Raw genomic sequence first — 11,243 nt, forward strand, 5'->3', positions numbered from 1 at the left:
ACAACAAAAAAAAAAAAACATTACAACTCCCATCACCATGATCTGGCGATTACATCAGACTCATTCTGACACAGAGTAAGGCCCATAAACGCAGCGTCAGTGGGCACCTGCTTGCTCCCCCTCTCATTATGGTGGCCATACGTAAGACCTCACGATGAATGACCCTCACTGTTGGTTGAGTTCTGACATGAAGCCAAACACCAGTCACCACACATCATGTCATCAGTAGATTACTGATGCTATTTGTGCTGTGCTAGAATTAAATCAGGAGTGAGGGAGCGAGGGAGGGAGTTATAACACTACACACTGATGACAACGTGGGTGTAAACAAGTCTCACTGGATACATTAGAAAGTCAGTACTGAAAAAATGCCAAAAAAGTGAAGCAAATTAAAAATGATTATCAAATGCTCACTGTAACTTTGTCCAATGTTGATTTACATCACATTTTATCAATTGCTGAGTCAATGAGAAGCTGTAATTTCTACCAAAGTGAAAATAACACTTTGAAACACATTAAAAGCTTTGAATAAAACCAACATTAAAGAATATTGCAGGTATTTTATGTCTTTTGCAGAGACCCAGTGCAAAATACATAAAATGCCTTTTGCACTGGGCATGTGACCTTTTGCTAATATAGCTCCAACAAAAGGTCACATGCTCTGGGGAACACAAGTAGGTTAAAAGGTAAAAATTCTGAAAACATATGCTACCAATATGGAGATCAACTGCTCTAAATTTGGCATCACAGTGAAATGTTTTCACAAATTTAATGTTTCACAAATCAAAAGTATGTTTTTGAAGAATCTTTGATCAATTTTGTATAGTCTTGAACTGTTTATATATTGTGGATTTTCTGCATGTCCCAACCTTAAAATGATCATAATACCAAAAAAGATGCTATTTTTATGTCAGTGCAAAATAATCCTGCTTAGGTCTAAGCAGTCTAAGTATTTTATTTGTAAAACTACAGGCGCCCAAATGTAGTCCAAATAGCAAACCATCATTTGACATGACTGCCAAGTAGAAATCTACAAATCAGACTAGCCAGCAGCAATGTAAGGCAACTCCCTGATTGTGGAGGCAAGTAAGTAATAGGAAACTCATTGGTTTCTGGACTAACAGAACATAATACTGGATTCCAGAACTGAATTTGGGAATGACAGAGTTCAACTTAGCCACATTACAGTTTCAAGTCCAGAAACCAGTGGGGTTTCCAAATTGATATCCTTAAAGAGCTACAACATAGCATAGCATGCTACATAGCAGCAAAAACTGTATCAACAAGCACAGTAAAGAATGCTGTGTAGTGCTGTTTGTGTGAAAAATTTATTTATAAGCAAGTCATTACAAGCGCAGCTGCCGCCAAGTTACTTTACCAAAGTCCTTTACAAGTTTGTTGTTTGCACTAGACAAACTGATGGAAATATCTGATGAGAATTAATTGAACTTTCAGCTTCAGGTGATCGCTTAATTAAATCCATTTTTTAATTAGCCACGTCATTTCCACAAGAATGTTTTAGATTTTATGAAAAATCACGACAAACTGAGGTCCTGTTATACAGCTGCTTGAAAATCAATATGTTGGTACTTGTTATATAAAACTGAGATCAAAAGTAAATATTTTTATATTATTTTAATAGACAGTAAGGGAGTATTTTTTTGGTGAAAAATCCCTTCATTAAATTCTTGACCAAACATTGTTTTTGTTTCTTTTTCTTGACAGCTAACACCTGACCTGATGTAATAATCAGTGTTCAGAAGAATTTGAAATCAAGTGAATTTCTTCAAATCTTTCTTATAAATCTTATGATTCATAACATGGGAGTTTCCGAATTCCTTCTGTCAGTTTCGTGGGTTTCCATTTCTAATATTAAACCTAAATTTATAACAGTTTTAAAGTGGAACAAAAACCAAATGTTCACCAACAAAAGGATGAAAAATTAATAAACATGAAAGACCAAGAAGAGGATTTTGGCTTTGTGGTGCAGCAGCCGGTGTGTGCAGATGGCGAGATTGGGAGTAGACGGTGCTTCAGAGCTTCATGATTAACACATCCCATCATCCCCCAGAGAATCCATGACCAATATTAACTTTGCTGATGGACAGCAGGGAACGTTTCTGTTTGTTTGACATGGCCAGGGATGCGTCATGCTGCTCATCATGCAGCCAAACCTCCAGACAAATAGCCACATAACTGGTGATATTTCAACATGTTATGAAGCTTGTCTGACTGCTAAATAGTTCCAGTTTCATGCAAGTTTGACCTTTAAACCTGCATGCTTGTTCATTTTAGCCACATGGGGGCAGTAGAATACATTTCTGAGCAGAGTATCCTCACACTTAAGGCTAATATGATGACCTTTCTAGCTGTTGACTATTCCAGCACTTAGAAATCTGAAGCAGCATTAGCATGAAGTAGATGGAAAATGAAATCTCACAAAATTAATTGTGTTCTAAAGGTGACACAGACAAAGAGATGCTTTATGAGACATTCAGGCCCTGGGCAAGAGCCTGGAAAATCTGCACTCTCAACAAAATGCCAAGAGCTTCATGAGTATGATCTGGAGAGAAGGAGGTTGTGCAGTAGCAACAGCAGGAAAAAACAGAGCAGTGCAGCCAGGCATGGCCAGTGACACCACCACAAACCTCAACAACGGCCTCATTGATGGAGCAGACAAACGGCTTGCACAGAGCACCCTGCATACGTGTGCACGCTTACAGGGCCCACACAGAAAACACTTGCCTCATACCAGCCTCAGCACCAGGCTCCTGCTGCCTCGCGGTCCTGAAGGCTTCTTTTTTTGTTTTCTTCACGTTGTTTTTGTTCTCCCCGAGCTGGTGGTCTCACTCCAGTTTCCAGATGTCAGACTCTATGTGTAAGAACACAGAAAAAGTGGTAATATAGCACTGTTTCTTGGACACAAGAAGAATGGAGCCTGTCTGGAAGTAGGCAGTTTTAAGTATGTCCTCCGTCATATTCAGAGATGTCAGTGGCCCACTCAGCATTCCTTCCCTCTGTTATGGTTTTCCTACGTTGTCTCCATGCCTTGATGTCTGAGTCAGAGGCTGGTGCGACTTAAACTTCACTCTTTATCTTAATAGTTGATTTGTAGGGGAACCGCTGGTAAGTATTAACAAATACAGCACCTTTGACAAGGACTTTTGGTTACATGAGAGCATAAAGAATAATACACACTGTTTAAAATGCAAATACAAGGCAGAATAAAAATAAAATTCTCATTAAGACTCACAGGAAATATTTCATCCCACAGATTTCTACAGTTTTTGCTTTTGTGTCACAATTAACTGTTTCAAATTAAAAAAAATTAACATCAGGCAACCAGAGTGAATACAAAATGCAGTTTATTCATAAAAAAACTATCCAAACCAAAATGGCTCTATGTGAAAAAGTATTTGCTTCTTAAATCTAGTAATAGAGCATGCTAGTCGTCCACTGTCAACAATGAGACAACTGTATGTTTTTTTTTTAAATGCTGTTTTAATAGCATTTTTAAAAATGCTATTTTTCAAATGCGTTTTCATAAATATCTTTTGAACATTCAACCCAGCAAGTAGAATTCTTTCCCAAAACTGCTGGGAATCATCAAGGCATTTTTAGCAAATATAAAAGCAATCATGATAAAGATTACTGTATTAATCATTGTAGGGAAATTATTTTGTCCTTGCAACAGAAACATAAAACAGTAAAAATATAATTACAGTAAAAAAAAAAGAGCCTTGAGGTCTTTTGATGGATGGACATGGGGGTTGTTTAGCAGTGGGTTTACCCTTGGATTCTAATTTTATTCATTCTATTTTTTTATTGCTGAATCATGAACACTCTCTTTAAATTAGGCAACACTAACCTTAACTAAGGCAAGTGAAGCTTGCATTTCCTTAGCTGTTCAATAGGTCTGGCACTAACCAGTTTTAGCTTATGAAATGTAATAAAACATTGTGGTCAATTCAGTGTATTTGGTTTGCTTAGCTTCTTTCCCTAAATACATGAAATTTGAAAACTGAAATGTGTAATTAAGTAAGTTGTCTTTACATGGTTGATGATCTGAAACATTTGAGTGAGACACAAAACACAGAAATGCTGTAAGAGGCAAGCATTTTTTCTCATCACTGTAATAAATAGAGAAACACAATCTATTAAAATTAAACAAAGAACTGCTCTGATCTGTTAGGACCACATGGCTGATCTTTGCTTAGAATCTGCTCCAGTTGCATAAGTAAAATCAAATGGTCATTATCAAGAAACCAGAGAAGCACTTAAAATAAGTTTGAAGTTAAAACTTTTGATTATTTTTTTTAAAAGGTCCATAATATTCTGCTTCTTGGAAACAGTGATCTGATCTAATAGGCTTCCTGTCCAAGATTTTAAGCTTCTAATTATATTTTATCCTCAGAGGCTTTATTATTGCAGATGCAGTTTGTGACTAAGAAGTTAAACAGTAATTTTATGTGAAAAAAAAAAACATCAGCGCTATTCCTGCTTTAGCATGAAGAGAGAAGCAGCGATGACTCAATATCACTTTGAATAAGGCGTCATTAGAGCAACATATGAAGTGTAGGAGGAACTTGTGAAAAATATGATTATGTAAATTGCAAATTTATATTACTTTGAAACACTTTGATCTTTAACTTTATTTTTTCAACTGCATCTGAACAGCTCTATAATTAGAGCCAAGAAAGTGTTTATATCAGCTTTGATTTGTGGGCAGATTTTATGTCTTTCCAGGCTCATGTAAATCTGATATTTGCCCTGATGAGGAATGTGTGGAGGTGGGGTACACAAGCACAGATCCGCTGAGAGGTCCACCTAGTTTACATACTAATGCAACAAGGCTAAATTGTGTCTCCAGTGAGCAAGGTTCTCCAACGCCTTTGTTGCAACTGGAGTGCGTCACTTGAGCTGAAAAGCCTTCAGACCACAGGCCGAATGATGGCATCGAATGAGGTCAAGGGAATCCCTCTGCAAACAGTCTGGAGAGGAGCTGAAGTGAAGAATGTTACATTGAGGCGCTGGAGACATGGACTAATGAATAAGCAGCGTGCCATAACCCCCTACACATGCATGCAGCATAAGGCAAGCTGGCTCAGTCTTTGGTGTAGGGCACATTGATATGTGACCTTCCTCCACACTCCCTCTGCACTGGTTGTAAATTAAGCATGCACTATTGTCCTGCTGGAAATGAAGTCATTGTCCATCAGATCAAACTTCATATGCATTATCAGATTGGTTCTCTCACAAATAAAAGTGTAGATATACATTTAAAGAGAGAGTTTTATCTAATATTTATATGGCGTTGAAAGAGATCCTTCTCTAATCAAACTTCAGTGGTATTGCTTGTTCAAAATCATTCCTTTGGGATATTTGTTCTACTCCAGCAATCAGCCCAGATAAATCAGGTCTTGTCACCTTTGATGATTCATCTTTGCAATTGAAACTGCTATTACAAAATCAATTGGCTGTGCCAAGGAGAACCTTTTCATTGTTAATATCGTCTGCAGTCCGTCCACAAGAGCAGTGGCTCAGCTCCTTAGATGAAGGGAGGGAGGGGAAAGAATGGGAACCTTGTCTGCAGAACACTGCCCATTGTGCAGGGGAACAAACTGGAGGAATTTTTTCCGGAACAGGCTCGCTCACAGCTTGCGCTTTGCTGCTTGCCTGTGACGCGCATTGATCCACCACAAGCTAAGGCTCCCACCAAAATACTCAGAGGAGCAGATGGTCTTAAAACATGACTGCTCCCCTTCCCACACATGGAGCGCTGAGCTGTGATGAGCACACACACACACACTAAAAGACACACGGTATAAACATTAAAAAGAAGATATGCCAGCATCCAGTCACACAGTCTGTCAAAAGAAAGGAAAGATTAGACTTTTATGGGATAAAAAATAATTGTACTAAATTTGTTTTTTGCTTATAATTTATGAGATCTTTAACCATTTTTACATTTTCAGACATTTCCTCCTTTAGAGCTTCAGTAGGTTCCATCACTTTTCACCCTGTTTTCTATTCAGTTTGTACTGTAGTTTAAATTTTAAAATCCACTTTGAAATGTTTCTCTCCCACCATCGGTTTAATTGTGAGTGTTTTACCAAGAACATATATCAACAAGGAGAACTTTAGTTAGAAGATCCCCAACAAAACAACAAACCAGGAGCACAAGCAGCATTTATTTGTATTATTTTCTACCTGGCAAACAAAGCAAGTCTGGCAATCCCCATCCCGGTGAGCAGATGGTGAGCCACAGGCCTCCACTCTCATAAGAGTGCACTCCCTTCCGCTCTGAACTAAAGGAGGTGAGAAACAGAGCTGTCACCTGTTCGCCATCATATACAAATAAAACGCAGCCCCTTCCAAAGCCTTCTACTTAACTAATTGTTACAAACAGAGAGAGGTCATTTTACATCATCACACGTCTGGGTTGGTTGAAAATTTAGATGACTGAAAATTCATTGCACTCAAATTTACACTGGTCATAGAGGGTCAATACTGGCTCTGGTAAAGAAAAATATATGTTTTTAGCTTAACGTTGCAATCTAATGCGGATAATGTAATGCTTAATTTTGCTAGAGTGAGAAGAAATGCTAAATCAATTACAAAGCCAAACTTTTCTATCTAGCATTTGGTTAGATGTGGAAATCCATTCGATCAATAAAAGATCTGCAGGGCGCTAACAACACCGGCACTAACTCCTGTTCTCTAATAATTGGCAGCTCCGACTAACATCAAACACCCTCGCTCATGTGTGAACACTTGCACATCACCACAAGCACGTTCGCTCATCCAGGCATTTACGAAGGAACAGAGTCATACACACTTATTCATTATCCAATGCCATCTAACCTGTGACTCATTCACTTTGAGCTCTAGCTCATCAGTTCTGAGGGCGCACGCAAACAAGAGCAGACTCCCATCATGAATGTTGATGTTTGATCTTATAAACAAAGGAGTATAAATTGGAAAGGAAAACAGGCTTGCACAATACACACAGTGCGCTTGTCTCATCTTGCTTCCTTCTTGCAGGAAAATATTACATTTGAATGCAAGTCAGATAAAAGATCTGCTGCTCCTCACCTGTGTAGGTGACTGTGGCCAAAGTCCAAATGTTAGCAGCTCCTCTATGAGTGGTTCTAGCAATCTTTCCTCAGATACCCGCATGTAAGCAGTCACACCAGCAGAACCTCTCGCCACTCACAGTACCAAGCCCCAATAGTGGAGAATAAACTGCCCTCCCCACCACCAGTGCAGACATCAGCCTCCTTCTCTTATGAAAATCAGCCCTTCAGTGTAGCAGCATTGTTCTGAAGCTTCGCCCAAAGGCTCAACCATTCATAAATACATGGGGGACCACAAAGGGCCGCACTGTCTCAACTTTCCCCAACATGGGTGAGGCTTTGAATTTCAAGGCGTTTCGACTCCATTTGTCCAGTTGGTCTGAGCTGGATGAAACTGATAACTTTTGATCATTTAGGATTGATAGACAGCATAGTGTTTTATTCTATAAACCAGCGAAGAAGTCATGAAGGGAAAATAATGGAAGTTAAGAGGAGTACAAGGCAAGGGGTGAAAAATTCTTCATATTTTTTAAAATGTTCTCTCCAAAAACCTATTTAAAGTCAAGGAGAATCATCATTTTTGCCTTTAAAATAATGTTTCCAATGTTATGTTTCAGAAGCTAAAAAAACCTCCGAACAAAGCAAAATATGTGCATGTTTTATCCCAGCAAAAATAAATCTGTGGTTTGTTAGATGCTTTTTTATCTGCAAGGCTTAAGTCATTACCTTTTAATGAACAAAAAAAAAAAAAAAAAACTATGTCCTTTGGCCTGGCGGTAGCTGAAGATGCAAAGTTATTCACACCTTTTTTGTGTGCAAAAATCTAAACAACAATTATATTTGAGGGATTATTAAAACAAAAATAGTATAACCTTGATAGTAACTTCAGCCAAAGAAAAAAAAAGTCCCAGGTTGAAGTCTTTTTAAATTGTTCTGTCTCAGCAAACTTCAAAAGACCCACCCAATGAGTTAAAGGCATCATTTAATGTAATGGACCATGACACAGCTAATGTACATGTAACTCATATTACATGCACATGTACTTTAAAGACACCTGGTCAGATGATAGCGAGATGAATGGGGATAAATGTAGGTTCATACTGGAAGAAGACATGAGAATGGGACAGATGTTCACATTGGGACAGTGACCCTAAACATTCAGCCAGAGCCACAATGATCGAGAAGAATATTCATGAATTATAAGGGATCAGTTTATGCTAAATATTTCCTTATTTGAAAAGAAATGTTGAAAAGTCCCTTTTCTTTGATGTTACAAATACACTTCATTTTGTGTCTGTCTATTGTATGAAACCCCAATAAAACACACTGATGTTTTTTGGGGGAATATATCCAATGAAAATGCGAAAACATTTAAAGGATACAAAGATGTCATTAAAGCACTGTCATTTACAGCCACATTCAACAACCCATTGGAGATACTGTACAAACTTACAGCACAACCAGAAATCATCACACATTTTTAGGGTTTTATAGAATGGGGTGTGAACAAGAACAAACTTCCTGTGTAATGCCGAGATTTTGGAATAATTTTCAAAGTTTGGTGATCTTCATTAAATAAAAAATACTTTAACAATGTCCATTTAAACCTGCTAAAAAGCTAATTAAAGAACAGGCTGACTATTTATGAAAATAATTTTATTTTGCACATACAGTACAGACTGACGTGTTTTGTATGAAGAGTTGAGTATGAACAGCTTCTCTATTACTATCTCTACAAAGGCACTTAACACTCCTGCATTGCCATTAGATGGCTCACAGTCAACTAGTGTCACTCTGAAGCAGCTTTTAAACATGACTCTATTTTCTGCCTGAAGCTAACCCTCACACTGAGCAGGACAAACTGAAGATATGGTAATCCAATGATAAATCAGAGTTGCATGCAAGATTTAAATATTGTGCCTTTTTAAGCTCTGTTAAGCACTTAACCAAATCTAAATACATATTTTTTAAATTTATTCAGATTTTTTTTTTTTTTTTCAGAAAAATATTTAGAATAATTGCCTCAACTTATTTTTGGCTTTCAACATTTTTAGTTAATCCAATTTAAAAGATTTGCAAATCATTACCTTCTAGTTATTTCTTAAGGTGTCAACTAAGCTAAGTTGTGATGCTATTAATAAACACATTAACCTACATGGCATTAGCATTGTCTACAGACTTACATGGTGCTACGACAATGACATGAAAATCCAGGACCAGCTAACAAACGCTGTCCCTCCTCCTGAAACAGTAGCCATTGTCCCCAGAGGGCTTCTGGGACAGAACAGCTCAGCTCGAGCCTGACACCGCACAACACTGGGAAGTCGATGCACACAGATAATTGTCTTTTAATCAAAACAATCCCCTTTTCTCTGCTCTTGCTTGTTTGTCTTTGTCCCTTGTTTAACCTTGCTCCGCTGGTTGTAACTTTTATGAATTCTGGCAATTTTAATCAGTCACAACTTGGGCGTAACTTAGGAATTGTGGGTTTTATACAAGAGTAGTCAATGCTGATCATCAATAAATTAGCAAAAGATCTTGCAGGAGTGAAACTCAAATGACCTAATCTTATTTATAGGTTTATATCTAAGTTTAACTAATGGTTTGTGATGTTGATGTAGTAACATCTAACCTGAGAGAAGGCAGACCTAACATTCAGAGATTGTCAAGGAGAGATATTTTTAACCTACAAATATCGATGATTATTCATCGATATTTGATGCTAACTAATATCCTTTGTATATTTTTCCATCTCTTACCTCACAAGTGAACGTCATTTCAATAGTTTATCCCTGTTCAAAGACTAAGCACACTTCCGTGATGATTCCTAGGTTTTTTTTGGTTTTTCAAATGACTGTGTCCAGCAAAAGTCCAACTTTCCATAATCCTGTCCTTGTCATATTTGATGATTGAGAGGTGTTAAAATCAACAAGAATACTAACTTGCTGTGAGCTGTAGCTCACATGGTGTAAAATTCATAAAACAGGGTTTAAGAGGAAGATCATCTTCAGCTAAAACAAAAATCAGACAGAATCCCTTCTTGGTCACTTGACAGACACTTAAAACAATCAAGCCTTCAAAAAGACTATTTCAATCAACTCTCACCACAAAGATCCAAATAAAAGCACTGTAAGCACACACACACACAAAAAACACATTTTCACAGCTTTACGGTGCGGTTTGGGGGCCAGAGAGGTTGTGGGGGGAATGTGTGGGTGGGTGTTGATGGGGGTTGTTAGAATTGTGCTGGACAGAGACAAGCAACAGAATAGCACATAGAGAAAGGATCCATTGTCCACCCTATCCACTTTATTGGACAGAGGCGGAGGTTGGCTGCCATTAGCAAATGAATAAATAGTTGGAAAAATGCTAATACTTCATATCTCACTGTTTCATTTTGCAGGTATTTAGACAAACTGCTTAACATATCCTCATCTGAAACATAACAGAACCCCTATTTGAATATAAAAAAAATAACAATTTTGCATGACCTCATTTCATTGTAAGTCAATTCCAAAGTTTTAAACACCATGTTAAGGGAGACTGAATAAAACATAAAAAAAGATGTTTAATAAATAACCATTTCAGTTGCATATAATCACAAATCACGAGAGAAAACATGGCTCACAAGTGAAAATTGAAAAATTATTGACCTCATTTAGGGTGCTTGATCCTAAGCTGTGGCATGCTGCTGTCCTGGGTTAAAAGGGGTTTTTACTCCCAAAGGTGCACCGTATCAGATTTGTCCTACTTGGTTTATATCCCCTTATTGTACTCCAACTGTCATTGCTTGGATTTAGATTCTGTTTGACTCACAGCTCAGTTGAGGTCTTTGACACACTCAACAGAATGTTTTTGCATTTTCTTTTCGTATTAGTAGAGATTAATTGAAACTATCAGCATATCCTCTGATATAAGTTAAATTTTATGATACATACCAAACAAAAAAAATATGTAAGTAGTGGCTGTGGTGATAGGAAAAGTCAAAACCTGTGATCAGATAATATTTTAAGATAGAAAACATTCTAAAGGATTTTAATCAAAAGATATGTAATACATTATACAATTACACAAGATTATGTACTACGATGTATTATTTTAAGCTCTAACCCAGAAGACATACCGTAGGTACATGTAGACATATTGTGCAGTTTTCCATATGTGAAG

The sequence above is a fragment of the Xiphophorus couchianus genome, chromosome 3 (genome assembly GCF_001444195.1).
Source record: "Xiphophorus couchianus chromosome 3, X_couchianus-1.0, whole genome shotgun sequence".
Lineage (NCBI taxonomy): Eukaryota > Metazoa > Chordata > Actinopteri > Cyprinodontiformes > Poeciliidae > Xiphophorus > Xiphophorus couchianus.